Source organism: Phocoena sinus, chromosome 3 (genome assembly GCF_008692025.1).
Source record: "Phocoena sinus isolate mPhoSin1 chromosome 3, mPhoSin1.pri, whole genome shotgun sequence".
NCBI classification, from domain to species: domain Eukaryota; kingdom Metazoa; phylum Chordata; class Mammalia; order Artiodactyla; family Phocoenidae; genus Phocoena; species Phocoena sinus.
Genome location: NC_045765.1, coordinates 136,881,201 through 136,897,961, shown reverse-complemented (window position 1 = coordinate 136,897,961; position 16,761 = coordinate 136,881,201).

The following is a 16,761-nucleotide window of genomic DNA, read 5'->3' as shown; positions in this document are numbered from 1 at the left end:
TCACTGAGATGTTTTCTTTCATGTTTTCAAAGGCAGAATTAAAGAGTTCCACACAAGCTTACATCTTCATGTGTGGAGTTCATCTACATCTTCTTCTTCCAAGGCTTTACTGGAACAAAGTACCACTTTGTTACAATCATGTTTTAAATCTTAGTGGTTTACTGTCTTGAATTATACTCCAAATATTGTTGATGCTCTGGGCTTTGAATAGCCAGTAGAATTCCTGACCCTCTTTTTAGTCATTTTAATTATGAATTCTTTTTTCTGTACCAATGGCATAGCTTGTTCTTTTGTCATGGCTGATGTCCTTCATTATATCTAGTTTTATAGTTTTATTTGACAACATTCTCCAATCCCTTAGACTTTGATTTTAAAGTTACTGTAAACCTGGCAGATGATTCTGTGCAGTATATTCCATAGCCAGGTGTTCATCAATCTGGAAGAATAATCCCTGGTGCAGCAACCAGATCCTGTCTGTACCTCTATTTATTTAGCTAACCATTATTTTTCCAATCTTCTTTCTAGCTACAAAATCCCCAACTCTTCTAAAATGGGAACATAGATGAGACCTTCCTATCAACAAATCCTTTAGTTTTCTGCTTAGAGCTCTAATTCCTAGAACTATTTCATAAATTTCTTCTGTTAATTTCATTTCTCCCTATTCAACATTGTAAGTAACTGATGGTGAGTCAGAGGATTTATTCATTTATTTATTCTACTTCAAACTACAGTTATTGAGTGATCATTGTTCCAGGTACAGTGCTAGGCCAGTAAATTGGTATGTCCCAGTGGACTCTGCATGGAGATGATGGTATTCATTTCAGGAAGCAAGAACAACTACTGATTATCTATGTAAGTTATACAAATTGCTATCTCCATTCTCCTGTTTCTTCCTTGTAGATCCAGTAACTAAGTTCTTCGAACTCTAGAAGACCCTTTTGTCATTTCAAAGAAGTAAGGCATATTGCTTTCTTTCCAGAAATTATGCATCTCTTCCCAAAGGATCCCTCCAGTGGATCAAATTTCCTTCTCCTTCTCTTCTTCCTTTGAGTAAAATTCTTCCATTGTATTTGATCTAGTTTAATTCCCCTCTGCCTTCTCAAAACCTCTTCCCTTTCCATTTCATGCTTAGGCTGCTTCTTTATGTTATCCAGGAAGTCATTTTTCTTTCAATATAGCAAAGGATAAAAATTCATTAATTTTTAAATTTCATTAATTTAATTACCTTACAGCTACCAATATAATTTTTTATTTCTTCTAGAAAGAAGCCTAGTAGAGTCTTTATATCAATTTCCCCTCTCCCCCACCCCTAGGAAAGCTATATGAGCAAACAAATAGGATGTGGAGTTCTTTTAGTCGGTCTTTTTATGTGCCTTCACATTTTCTGAACTTCCTGTGTGATTTTGATCAGTACCTACCACTAGTATGACAGCTTTTAAACTGTCAAATGTTAAATACAGTCAACAAATAGAGGCAGTTAATTAACTTTTTAAAAAAATACTAATTTTTCCTCCGGGTTTATTTCTCCTAGTTTGCTGGTACCTTTGCATGAGCTCCTTTGACTCCTAAAATTCCTTCCACTCTTAAGTGTTAATTTTTCATGTATGGTGGCTGTCTACGAACCACTTAAGCCACTATGTGGTTGAAAATTACATATTCTCAATTGAGGACTGATACTTTAAAGAGAATTTTACATAGTATAGAAGGTACCATGGGGGCATGTTAAAATGAACAAATGTGTAATTACTGGGAGACCAGTTTTACTGTAATATTTTGTTTCAAAAGAGGAAAATAATTCCCTATAAAACCTGAAATAAGATTGCCAATGCATTAAATAAACTGAAAATTTTTGTATGCATTTCTAGTGGGAAGTTAATTCTTCTTTCTTTATATGGCCTTTGTAACATGTAAGCTGTGCATTCCTTTAAATTATATACTATGCCCACAACCTGATGATAGAGGCCCAAGGTGTCTGCATCAGGTTAGATGTACCTTGTGCTGGTCATAAATGCTAAGCATGATGCACAAACCAACTTTGGCAGGATACATGTAATTCAGGAAGCTTTATGTCCATAATCCCATCACACAGCTCTTTTTTGCATATGAAAGGAAGTGGAAATTACAAAATACCTACATTTAAATAAAATTAAGAATGAACACAACTTAAGTTGGCAAAAGAATTTTTTATTTTTTTCATCAGTTGTAGTTTCAAAAAACTGGACTGAATTTCGAGGTCTCTGAATCTTTTGTGACTTAATTTAAAATCTTCTATTTATTTTAAATGAAGTAGATTTCTTATGATGTGAAAGGAGTAGTTGAGGATGGAAAATTCTGAAGTACATAAGCGTTATGGTTTTCATAGAATTAGAAGCGCTTTAAAATCGACCTAACAGGGACTTAACATGTTTGATTGGTACAGTTGGAAGCGTGTTTCATTTAGTCAGAAACTGCCATTCTAAAAAGTGCAATAGTTCAGAAAATGTGTTTACTGCTTTGCAAAAGAATTCTACCCTTAGTTACTAGCATGTAAACAAGTCCAGGATCAAATTGTCTTATCTCCCAGTCAAAGTGTGTCCCCAGCTCTCTTATTGGTTTTGACATGACTTAGAGTGCTGTACAGTTAACAGTACTCTTTCCCACTTGAGAAAACTAAGTCCTGAATAGGGTAATTTTCTAGCTCACAGATATGTAAAAAGGATATTGAAGGATGTGTGCGTGTATGTCTGGTTTTTAGCTAAATTCCCAAAGTTATGAATAATAGGCATTAAGAATCTCCATATTCTAAGGACTTTCAAGGAGATGCCAGACACCACCTCCAGAGCTAAAGAAGAGGTGACCAACTGGGTCCTTCAACTCTTATCCTCAAGATGACTCTCAGGCTATATGAACAGAAGACTGGAGCTTATTGAAGAATAGGTTTATGTATTTCATGAGTTTTCTGCCTAGTGTGGAGTCTGGAAGCATTTCATCTTCTCTTTAAGGAAAGGACAGGGGCTGCTCTCCTGCTCACAAAACAAAGGATTCAAAAAAATGCCAAATAGTAAACCGAGAGTTTCCTAAACAAGGGAACACTGGCATTTCATTGGATGTTTGCTGAGCATCAGAAACTTTTAGGCCTATTTCTTGGTACACCGAGTAGATCATGATAAGAAAGCGCTTTGGAGAAACTGACATCTTGAGTTCAGGGACAGAATGAGCATATATTCTAGTTCCTGCTTATTCCTGATTAATTTTAACTGTGTGAGTCAGGTTAAAGCAGCTACCAATAATAAGGTGAGAAGAGATCGTAGCAGAAAGAAACCATGCCTTCCTATTATTTGGCATGAAAATAATGTATGAATCCAGGGCCAAGTAGATGTTGTGAACAGATATCAGGTATTAAGTAGATGTAGTGAAAGGTAGTCATTTTGGAGCCAACTTGAAAATACTTCATGCAAGAGCATGACATGACAAAGTGAAGTTGCTGCAATCAGTAGTTGAAGGCTATGGAGTGTGTTTTCTGGAACTAACAATGAAAGAGGTCAGGGTGTAAGGGGTCATGGTGGAAGGTTGTTTTATTTGTGCTCCTGCCTCGGAAAAGGGTCATATTTCTTGCCCTATAGACTCCATGCTTCTACATTGACTCGCTTTGCTAAAGGAATGTCAGCAGAAGTGACGTGTAATACTTCTCAGTTAAAACCTTAAGGGTCATCTTGTGTTTCTTCTGTAATGGCAGCAGCAGGTCGCAGATAAGGGCTGCTTCTTCTTTCCAAATCCCCGAGTCCCAGAATAAAGAAGCTGGGACAAAAGATGATGCTAGCAAACAGAGGGCATGTAATGTAAATCAGTTATAAGCTTTTGTTATTGTAAGCCACTAAGATATGAGCCTGTTTGTTACCACTGCACAACCTAGCAAAATATGACAAATATAGTCACCCAGAAAGGGTATCAGTGGGAGAAGAGTATGAATGTTTTCTATGCAGGCTTCTAACGAAACCATACGGGTATCCCACAAAAGAGCATGAATTTGGGTGCCAGCCCATTGGAGTCATCTGTGGCTACCTGTCAAGAAGGTATATACATAAGACTTTTGTTCTTTTTCCTCCAATATTCTTTTTCTTCCCCAGAATACCAGTGAAAAATGGGATATCTAGAGGCAGGCGAGTGAGTCAGAAAAATATAACAAAAGATCTAGAAAGAGTAAAAGAGCAAAAGATCATCTTCTCTCCTCTGCAGTATGGTTCAAGCCTGAACTTGCAAGGCAGATAGAGACTTTTATTTGGAGACTAGATGAGAATTGACATTTAAAGTGGGCTAGACTAGGTTTTATAATAGAAAAATGAGTCTTAGTGACCAAAATGAGACTCTTCATATCACATAAAAACCTAGGAAGCCAAAAGGTCTCAACCAAAATCTCATTAATCTATGCAGAATGAAGATCTAAGCAGAGGTTGGAAAAAATTGTACTGAGTGTACCCGACAGGGTGTAGATTGTTCAATATGCTTGTTATAGCTTATGTAATTTGTTGGTGACAGAGTTGGGACCAGAATCCAGAAATCCTAACTCCAACCACAATACTATTTTGAAAATTTATTTCTCAAAGGATATCGTCTATGGGAATTACATTAATCAAATAACAAAAGGCAAACTCAGCTTTGAGCGATGAATCATTTGGCATGACATAGTGTGAAGGACTACAGTGAGCAAAATTTTAACACATCTTTCTGCCAGTGATTGCACACTTTGGCTCCCTAGAGGAATAATGCATACGTATTATATTATGATTATATCAAATTTCTTTCTAAGGAAAAAACATTATTACCTATGTCCGGAATTGTGTCTATTTGCTGTTATACTTCTATTTGCTAAAGCAAATATTTGCTAAACAAGTATTAAGTGCAATGCTGTATTGGATAATCTGTCTCTTTTTCTCCTTCCATTTGACGATATTGCTGCTACAGCAATGCACTTCTAGCCAAGAACATTGTGTGATTATTGAATTTCATTTTAAACTTCAAGTATTGCCCACTGCTGTGAGGTACAGTTTGGTATTAGGATCTAAACCAGAGGTCTGAGTTGGAAAGACATTTGATAGGGTAAAACCATTTTACTTTATTCCCCTGCCTAATGATTTTCCGCATTGAATGTTAAAAAATTTATGAATCCTGGCCAATAGGACTTTAAAAATATGTTTATAACATGTTCTTTCTCTAGCTTGTAAATAATTATCAACTTAAAAAAATTATCTGACTAAAACAAAATAATAATTTTAACCTTTTAACTATAAAGTAGAATAACTAAAAACGGATGCATGGAGTATCTAGGCACCCTAATGAGAAAGAGAAAGGGTTGCTTAATGTGTAGAGAAAGGGTTGAAGAATGTCTGGACTCATTTCTCTATTCGAAATATTGGTTTAGTTTCTGCTGTGCCAGATAAATATGTCAAAATCTCTTCTCTTAAAGAATTCAGTCTGTAGGGGATGAATGGGTGGGCAGGGAGACTCAATGAAGGTAGAAAAATGTCCTGGTAAGCACCACAAAAAAGGAGGTGGCAGGAGAACAGAGGATGGAAATCTAACTCTGCCTTGAAATATTTCACAGAGAATGCCATACACATGTCATAATGGATAGGTTGAAATTACCCAGTGAATGATGGTGGAAAAGCATCAGGCAGAAGGCCACCGAACACAAAAATATATTAGCATGTCACAATGAGAGAAATGAATTGTAGTAAACAGGAAAGCAGTGAGAAACAAAAGTGAAGGAGTAAATAGCCAAAAGCATGTTAGGTCTTATATATTATGCTCTTTGTGTTTGATCCCATAGACAATGGGTAAAGATCTAGAGTGTAGAAATATTATATGATTGTTGTATTAGTTTGTTAGAGCTGCTCTATCAAAGTACTACACACTGGGTGGTGGATTAAGCAATGGGAATTTATTGTCTTACAGTTCTGGGGGCTAGAAATCTGAGATCAAGGTGTTGGCAGGGCTGGTTCCTTCTGACAGCTATGAGGAAGAATCTATTCCATGCCTTCCCCTAGTTTCCGATGGTTTGCTAATAATTTTTGGCATTCCTTGGCTGTAGATATGTCACCCCGACTGCTACAAGTTCACATAATGTTCTCCCCACGGACATACGTCTAAGTCCAAATTTCCCCTTTTTATAAGAACACCAGTCATAATGCATAGTGGCCCACCCTACTCCAGTATGACCTCATCTTAAGTAATTACATCTGCAATGACTGTATTTCCAAATAAATTCACAATTTGAAGTACTGGGGGTTAGAACGTCAATATATGATTTTGGAGGAAACACAATTTAAACCATAACAATAATATTATATTAAACATTTTCAAAAGATTATCCTGGTGGCATTATTGCAGCTGGCATTTTGGGAACAAGATAGATATCGGGGAGATCAGTGAGGAACCTCTTGTCATAATCCAAGAAAGAAACAATATTGGCTTGAACTAAGGTGGTAACCACAGAGAGTGGAACAGGTTTTAGAAATATTCAAGAGTTAGCATTGACAGAATGTAGAGACTAATTTTATATAGGATTTGATAGCATAAAAGAAAGCTGGAATGATTGAGTTTCCTGGACTTAAAAATTGAACAAACTGTAGAATTATTAATAGGTGAAGGAATGTTGTAGAAGAAGGTTTGAGCAAAGATCATGAGCTTAGTTTTAAGGTGCCTATGGGACATCCAGGTGGACGTGTTAAGTGGACAATAAGTTATATGAGTCAAAAGCTCGGGTTAGAGATTATACATTTGGAAATCAGGATAATCAAGATGGTAACTGATACTGTGAGGAGGTAAGAAAAAAGAATCAAAGAAACGGTAATATTTAAGCATGGTTTCAGGAAAAGAAACCCATAATGACTCAGTATAAGTACCATAGAGGTAGCAGAAGAATCAGAAAAGAATAGTATTCTAGAAACCAAGAAAGGATAGTGTTAATAGAAAGGAAAACTTGTAGTAATGTTAACTGTAGCAGAGTTCCAGCAACTGAAAATAATCCATTGGTGAGGTTAGCATGGGCAATTTCAATGAAGTATGGTGAAGATACAACACATGTGCCTTTAACCTACTTTAACTCAGTTATATGCCCTCATTATTATCAATAATAATGACAACAATTACTATTATTATTATTTAAATGCAGTAGGCAATTCTGCCTGACATCCCACTCAATGAGAATATGTATAAACGTCCAGGAATAAACATCAGGAGATATATAACTTTGCTGATCTCCCAATCAGTTTGGGTTTTATATGGTTCTGTAAACTGAGAACCTTGTCATGTTATATAATTCCAGGGTTATGAGTTATTTTCATTTTTGTTAAATTCCTTTGGCCCTTGGCCTTCAGCCACAAGTAACCTACTTAACAGCTAAAACAAAACAAAACTACCAATTATTTCAATATTGGGAGAAAAACAGGATGAGATGGATTTATGGAGACAGCAGAACAGTCTTCAATGTGGTGATCTCATAACAGGTTTGCAGAAAATTTGCCTCTGAGATTTTTACCTTGTGTGATGATTTTAGAACTTAATCTCTCTGTATAACTCCATTTTACTTACAAATGGTGATGTTTACTAATTGATAGTGTCGGAGGAGGTACAACCGATCAACCTCTGACACTGAGAGCAAAAAAATGGGAATAAAATAGATGGAAAATGTGAAAATGAAGTGAAACAAATAGAATAATTGGTTTATATAAATCAACTGAGTTGGTTGCTTGACTCAGTAAAATAACCTAGCCTTTCAACTATTTCTGATAATGCTATTTATGGAAGGAAAGTGTTGTCATCACCAGTAGCACTCATTTTTTAGGAAACTTAGAAGGGTTTCATATTATGGCAGAATCATGTTTATAGTATCCAATGTTCAATTTCAGCACCCTAACACCAAAATCACCTTTTTCCACACCTTTCCAGAGTCTTGGAATCTAAAGACAAAAATAAGAACTGAAAATTAGTTTCTTTGTTTTATTTTAAAATCATTTAAGAATTAATCACTCTGGAATAGTTTAATCTCACAGGTAAGAACATGGACTAGCTGACCTCAGAGGAATTTTTTTCACTTTCATGATTCTATGAGGTGTTAGAATTTTCCAAGAAGGATAAATAATGGTGACTTCTGAATATTCATGAATAGAATCTATTGTGTTGCAGAAAGGATACTTTAACTTAATTTCCTTAGAAGAGAAATTGAATGGTGGTTGGTACACAGGAGCAAAAAATAGAGGTCAAATTATGAATTTTGTACTTGATATGAAATAAGGAATGAAGAATGAGAATGGATAGCTAATTCTGAATATAGAAAGGTGTTATAAGTGTTTTTCTGTGGGGATAATTAGGTCAAATATATTAACAATAAGAGTAGCAAGGGGAAATAATTTGTTGATGACAAACTATTTAGCCTAACAAGGAGGAAAGGAAAAATATCCCAGAGGAAAATAAAAAAGAATAATTGATAATACAATAGCAGTTAAATTCAACACAGACCAGTACCATGGAAAGGTAATTACAAAAATAAAATCAGATAGTTTATATATGCTGGTAGTTTCTTAATGTTCTGTAACCTTCCTGCATAAACATTTATCACCTTTTGTGATCACAATGAAAGCAGCTGCTCTTTAAAGTAGACTCATTGGAGAAATAGATGAAATATATATTTAAAAAATAAGTGAGATAAAGAAGCTATAGTGGGATTTAATAATATGCTGATAAACTATTTGTGGAGATACTGAGGTACTTAGATTAGTTCATACCATGATGCTCCAGAAATTTTGTTTCTATAGAACAACAGGAGAAGGTAAAGGAGTCCTAAGAATGGGTAGGCATCTCTACAGAAAATGCCCGTTTCCAATCCTCAAGATTTCAAAATTTAAGGAGAATTTCACAAACGTGTCTCAACAGATCTTGAGAATGACAGTGGGAAAAAGGAGGGGGCACAGCAGAAGAAATTATCTTCACGATATAAAGAATTTAGAGAAACTTCCCTAACTCTGGGATTAGAAGGCTCATTTTATTCAGAGTTGGCATCTAAATAACAATAGGTTTTGCTGATTGAAATTTTGAAGTGTGGAAAGATGCTCACACAATTTTTTTCTCATTATTTTAGTTTTCAAGTCTCAAAACCAAACCACTATAACTCAAAACCAGCTTAAATTTTCAAATGAACATTTGCTACCAATTAGTTCATAATGAGTATTTGTCTGAAATGTTTAATGACCATAAGAAAGCTTTTAAAATTGAAAAACTTTTATGTTTAGGACTTATGTTACTCCGCCTGCCTTATTAGTGCACCAAGTTTGATCACCTGAAGAGTTCATAAGGTTTTAAATGTGAGGCCTTGTCTCTCCAACAGGATGACAGAGCTCCTGCCTCTGTTTAACATCTTGCATAGGAAATCTTTTAAACAAAGGGTGGATCTTAATTGCTTGTTTTGTGCTTAAACCTCACACTAATCCCATTGCCATCAATAGAAAGTCTGTGTGTGGAATTTGTGGGCTACCCATTCACAGAGCTATTGAGAAAAGGAAATGCCCCTTTATTTCATCATTAAGGCCAGTTTTCTTAACTTTTTTTTTTTTTGGTCTAATTAGTACCTCAAAGAATCCCTCCTGACTTTATTGGGAATGCTTCTAAAGTTTCACTATTAAATGCAATGTTTACTCTAAGTATTTCTGTTCTTAGTTGATTAAGACTGTGTTTTGTTTTTTACTCAAATGAGTAATTTTATTGAATGCTATATGGCAAACATTTACAAGGTCATAGGATTTTTCCATCTTAAACCATTCAATGAAGATCTTAGAATAACGGATTTTCTCATTTAGACTTGTGGGGGAGGGGAATATCCACCCCTCCCCCCCTTCTCTGAGTTCTTTTGGCTGGTCAAATAATTAAAATGACGTAAGACAGATTAACAGGAGAATATCAAATTTATTACATACGTATGGGGAATGCATGTAAGTTTGAATTCCAAAGACAGTAAGGCAAGATGAGGTAGCTACGTCATTTGGGACTAAGGATAAGGAGGTAGTGGTCTGGAACTTCAAAAGGAAGTAAAATAATTTACAGGAAGACTGAAAGAATTAATGTTTGTTAAATGAATGTTTGCTGGGCCATCTAGAGACAATGGGACACAGAGAGAACTTTGATTAAAAGGACCTTGCTAGGTTCCTTCCTATCTACCACACCTAGTTCATACTTTACGACAGTTATCTATGGTGATAGCTCCTTCCTGGAACAGGCCTTCTATCTTAAGGTTTGTTTTAAGCAGTTAGGGGGAAGTTCAAAGGTTCTTCCTGAGTCTTTTGGGTCTTGCTTGTTTTCAGCTTGAAATAATCTGCATGTCAGAGTGGTACATCTCTCAGAGTGGCCTTCCCTAAACCCCGGGCAGAATCATCCTTGCATTATTTGGAAAACCCACTTGGTCATGATGTTTTTTTACGGACATTTCTGAATTTGATTTGATAATATTTTATTTAGGTTTTTTGCGCTTAAGGAAAACTGACATTTAATTCTGCTCTGAATATTGAGTTTGTTCTAGTCTTAAAAATAAATTGAATAGCCTTTCCTATTTTTTCATCTAAGAATTCAAAATTATTGGCATAACATTGCTTGTAGAACTTCCTTATATTTTTAAATTATGGCCTTATCTGTAGTTATGTTCTTTTTCCTTTGTAATATTTATTTGCTCTTATCCTTTTTTCCTCTAATCAGTTTTTCCAGAAATACATTTTATTAATCTTTTCAAAGGTTAAGCATAAAAAATGATCTCTAATGTTACTTTACTTTCTACTTCACTAATTTCAATTGTTATTTTCTTACTATTTTCACTGAATTTACTCGGTTTTCCTTTTTAGCTTCTTGAATTTAATGTTGGTTCATTATTTTTCCATTTTCCCCTAATGTATTTATTGAAGGCTATAAATTTCCTTTTAAATAATAGTTTAGATGAGTTTTAATCTGTACCATTTCCAGTAGTTTATATCTCTAGATATTTAAAACATAAATACATTTTAATCCATAACTTAATTAGAATTTTTAAGAGTAATATAGTAAAAAATTTTCTTTTGCTATCTTTCATAGATTAATATATGATCTACATTATATTATCTCTGGATTTTGCTAAAACTTCCTTCTTATGCTGGCATTTCAGCAATTTAAATAAATATTCAATTCTTGAAAATAATGTGTATTCTTTATTTTTTAAGACACAAAATTCCCTCATACAACTATTTGATTGATAGATGAATATATTATTCAATTCTTTTTTGTACTTATTTTATGCTTTTTGATGTATCACTTTTTAAGAAAGATTTAGTGAGACTCTTTTTCGAATTGTTCTTGTAATGCTATTAATTCTTTTTTTTTTTTTTGCGGTACACGGGCCTCTCACTGTTGTGGCTTCTCCCGTTGCGGAGCACAGGCTCAGGACGCGCAGGCCCAGCGGCCGTGGCTCACGGGCCTAGCCGCTCTGTGGCATGTGGGATCTTCCCGGACCGGGGCACGAACCCGTGTCCCCTGCATCGGCAGGCGGACTCTCAACCACTGCGCCACCAGGGAAGCCCATAATGCTATTAATTTTATTTGAAGTATTTCAATGTCACATTTTTAGGTGCATAAAATTACACGATGAATATATCTTCTTAGTGGTTTGTTCCATTTATCATTATGTTATATCCTTAATCCCCACTGATGCTTTTTATTCAAAAGTCTGTTTTCCCCCAGTATTTATGCTAATAAAAGCATTTTCTTTTGATTAAAAGATACCCACTTTTTCTTTGATAGCTGCTTGCTTGGTCTGCCAGCATTTCGTGGGGGCTGTCAGTGAGAAGGAAGGAAGGAAGGAAGGATGAGATAGGGCAGTTCCTTCTTAGTTGGGTGGCTTTGTGCTCTCTGCATCTGGCAGATGGTTAAAGCTGATACTCTTGTGGGATCTGAGATTCTGGATCTTTCACCTGTAACTGTCAAGCATCAGGCAGAGCATTCTGTTCCCCACATTTAGGGATCCTCCTACAGCCTTTACTTCGCAGGTGGTCTGCACCACACAGCTCATGCTACTGATCCCCCTCATTCTTCCTCTCTCAAGGCAGTTTTCTAGGGTAGTATTTAAAATGGCCCTAGCCCTGCTCTCTGTCCATGTGGTCCATAACTGGTCCAAGAGAAATAGCCATAAAACCTAGACCTATACTGACCCTTGGGAGGGTGGTCCAGTCCTGGGGCAGCAGCACATTCCTGCCTCCAGGACCACTGTTAGTTAGTCTTAACTGCAACTTGGCAATGTCTCAAGCAGGAGTCATGCTTCAGTCCCTGGGAAAAGAAGCACTCTTGGTGTCCTGTTGAAGCCAAACCCTTCTAGATGGAAGAGAGTAATCATTCATCATTTCACCACCCTCCTACTACATGCACGCATACACTCTTAGGAAGGAGGAATTGGGAATCTCAGCACTACTTTCCCAAGGAAATCTTCCTCAGATGTTCCTCCTTGCCCACACACCCATCTTCTATTTTTATAAGTACTGATATATTTAGACTTACTTTGATCATTTTATTTTAATCTATTTATTGACTGCTTTTTCTTTCTCTGAGTGTGTTGGATTAATGGAGTTTTCTTCATTTCTTCTTCTGGTTTCAAAGTTATATATACTATTACATTCATTTTAATGGCCTTCCCAAAATATATAAAATATCTAAATGCACACAACTTTACTATTTTTCAGAAAAGTCTAAAGATGATCAGTTCCTTAACAAGTATAAGAACCTGAGTGCTTTAATCTCCCTCCAAACCTGCCATCTTTTCCATTGTATTATTATTGCACCTTGCTTTTAAATCCTAAAAATATAGTTATTTATGTAATTCAATACTTATTTTGTTTAATTGAACAACAAATATTTACAGTACCTCACAGCACTTCTTGGTTCTGGTGATGCCCTCACCCAGTCCCATTTATCTTTTTATTTGACTAATTATGTTGCTCATTATTGTTTCTTGTTATTCCCTTTCTGGGGGGTTTAATTTCTTTTTTTTTCTTTTTGTTGAAATACATCCTTTACTAGTTATTTCAGCAAGGGTCTTTACCAGTAAACTTTTAAAGTCTTTTATACCTTACAATGTCTTTTTTTAACCCTATTCTTGAATGGGAAATATATATGTATGTGTGTATATATATATATATGTATATATACATATATATAGTAATTGAATTGTAAAATACATACTAAATAGTTTAAAGGATCAACTTAAGTACATCTGAATAGATAGTCAGTTTGAAGATAAAACTGAGGCTATCACCCAGAATACAGTTTATTAAGGAAAACTTAAAACACATTCCATATAGGATTAGCTCCTCTGTATTGCTAATAAAATTTTACAGAAGCTGAGAAGACTGAGAATGAACAGAAAGACAATGGCAAAGTATTTTCCGGGCTTGATGTATCTATGAGTAAATTTCTTTATATTACCCTACTGGATTTTGTGTGCCTTTTTTTTTTTTTTTTTTTTTTCGCCGCACCACATGGCTTGTGGGATCTTAGTTCCCCCCACCAGGGATTGAAGGGATTGAACCCAGGCCGTCGGCAGTGATAGAGAGGAGTCCTGACCAGGGAATTCCCTGTGTGCCTTTTCTAGATAAGGGAGCACATCTTTCTTAAATCCTGGACATTTCATATTTTTTCCCAGTCGACATTTTTCTTTTTTTTAATGATATCCTGTTCTTGTTTTATGGATTCTATTCCATCCTTTGCCTTCTTGCTTGTTCTCAATTATAGCAAACTCTTTCCTATCCCAGACAGGAAGGGTTTTAGTAGCTCAGGACCAGTTTTTATGTTATATTCTCAGTCTGTTGTTTCTGTATCATATATATGGTATGTATTTGGGCTACACATCTGTGTGTCACTCAGATTTGGGGACCTGGTTTCTCCTGGGGGACACTATCCCTGCTCATAGCTTACTGTTGTGGGGAGGGGAATACTCAGTTCTGGGCTAAATTACTGTGTGATGCAGTATTTCTGGTTCCTGTTCATGGCACAGCAGCTCTCTGCTTCTCAGTGTTATTCAGAAGACCTGTTCCAACTCCCTGCCCTGCACAATGATTGTGGCCTAGATCTTTATAAGATTTTACTAACCATCCCAGGTCCCAAGCCTCAAATATAATGCAATTACCAACTTGCTACAGATTTGAAATTTCTCTTCATTTCTGACACCTAAAATTTGCTCTTTTCTGTTTAAAAGTTCAGCTTTATTAAAAATAATTTTGCTGCATTTTGGCTAGCTATTGTATATGCTTGGAACCATTGGTGCGTTTCACATTTTCAGTCTTCCATATCATCTACAGTTCTGATAACTTAGCACGTGGTAATATTTTTATGTCCCCATCCTAGTAGTAGCCATTACTTATGTCTTCATGGATCTTTAAAACTTCCTTGACATGCCTTTGTACTTTCTACTGTATCCTGGCCCATTCCATTTCTTAGAATGTTTTCTCTGTGCTGTCCACTTTTCTGCAAAGCACCATCATTTAGGGTCCACCTAGATCCATCCACGTGCGTTACATTTTCTCCTACCTTCTAACTCAAAGTGATCTTTTATTTTTTTCATGAAATTCCTGTGGCATTTAATTATCTAAAGGCATCATTCTGCACTTACTATCAGGCATTTATTTTCTTTTCATGCATGCATAGCCAACTTTATCATTTAGTGTGTGATCTCTTTAAGAGAGGGAGTATGGATTTTAATTTCTTAATTTCTCTTTCAGCTTCAAGCTCTGTGCAATATACAGCTTTGTTTAGTAGGTTCTCAATAATTATTAGATTGAATAATTGGCTCTCTCACTGTGTTTAAAGTCCAGAGCATATAGCAGATTGTCATTAAACATGTAGATTAATATTTAATCAAGTAAATAATCAGCTCCTCTTCTCTGCCATCTTGGTGTAGTAAAGAATGTGGCTTGGAGTTAATATATCTGGGTTAAAAATCTACTTCTGTTACCTTCAACATAATGATTCTGGGCAGTTCAATTAACTTTAAAGAGTATCTTTTCCCTTATTATTAACTGGGAATAATAATAAATACCTTACAGTGTTGTTATGAGAATGAATGAGATAATGTACGTGCAAACATTTTTTTAAATTAACACAGTAGACAATGTTAGTTGCTATCTGAAAACTTTAAATAACTAAGGGGTGATAAAAATCTTATAAAGAAGGATGCAGTATTTTGGGTAAGGAGGGAGATTGAAGGGGGGAAAGATGCAATTTCAAAGGAAAGAAACACAAAAGAATAAAAATATAAATAAAAAATTAAAAGAGAAGAATTCTTGGATTGAAAAACTGTAGAGTAGGAAACATATGGACTCTTAGGACAAATATTGACAGACTAGAATGGAAAAGTTATAATAGAAAAGAATGGCATACTTTAAAAGACCGTTTGACATATATTGTAAGTGATTGAGATCCACAAAACTAGTAAGAAATAGTATCTTAAGTCTATTTGAAAACTATTCTCTTGCCTTAGAATTAAATTAATTGCCCATAAGTCATTCATCTTTTATATATCAGTTGTTGTTTTTATTAATTCTCCAAAATAATTTTGGAGGTAAGGGTGTTAGTTAATGTAGCCTGAAATATAATAAGCAAAATTACTCATATTGCCCTGACTCGTGTTTCCTTTCATATTTTAACTTTAAAAATCTTATTCAAATACATTTCAATCTTACTATTATCTCCATAGAAAACATAGAGTTATTCCTTACAATACAATTGCATTTTTTTGTGCTTAATGTCTATTTGTAAATAATCAAATCAGCCGTGAAAGTATTTTTTTTCTCTGTTTTAATATAACTACTGAAAATTAATGCTTCAATAATTATCTAAAAAAATATATGTTAAACACAGCACCATGACATATTAGAGATGGAAATGAATCCCAGACTTGTCTATGTAAACAAGTCAGTAATAACTGTTTTAAAAGACACTGATTACAATAGACACTGATGCTAGAGGAATTCAGAGCAAGAATATCTTTTATCATTGCAACCAATGTTAGAACATGTTAATTTTATCCTAAACTATTTAATTCATAGACTGCTTTTTAGGGTCCATGAGAGAGCCAACAACTACTAGAAAAATACCGAGGTATGATAGGCCTTTCAATGCAGTGATTTAAAAATCTGGCTTTCAAATAGTAATATGAGGATAGTAGATAAGAGCGTGGCTATGTAGCACAAGTCCATATTGGCTAGGTTGAAATTCTGCACGGGTTCAAATCCTGCTATCACTCCTTATTACCTGTATAACCTTGGGAAAATTACTCAAGCTCTCTGTGTATTCATTTTCTCATCTGTAAAATGAGGAAACTGAGAGTAACTACCTTACAGGTTTATTATGGGAATTAAATGTGTTCCTGTGTATAAAGTGCTTAGAAGAATGCCCAACACATAGTAAATGCCCCAAATAATTAGTTGTGATTATTATTGTAAACTCAGTTCTTCTACTTCTACCATTGTATAAATTATTTAATACCTCTGAGCTTTAGTTTTCTCATTTGTAAATGAGATAAGTACCTCATGAAAATATTAAGTGTGATAATACACATAAAATGTTACAGAATAATGCCTGGCTTAATAAACGTTAGCGAATAAACATTGAGACCTGTACGCTTATCATAATATTAATCATAATCTAACTGGGTTCTTGGTAATCTAAAGCTATTCTTAAATCACTTAAATATGTTTACTGCATCCCAAATATTTTAAATCCTGA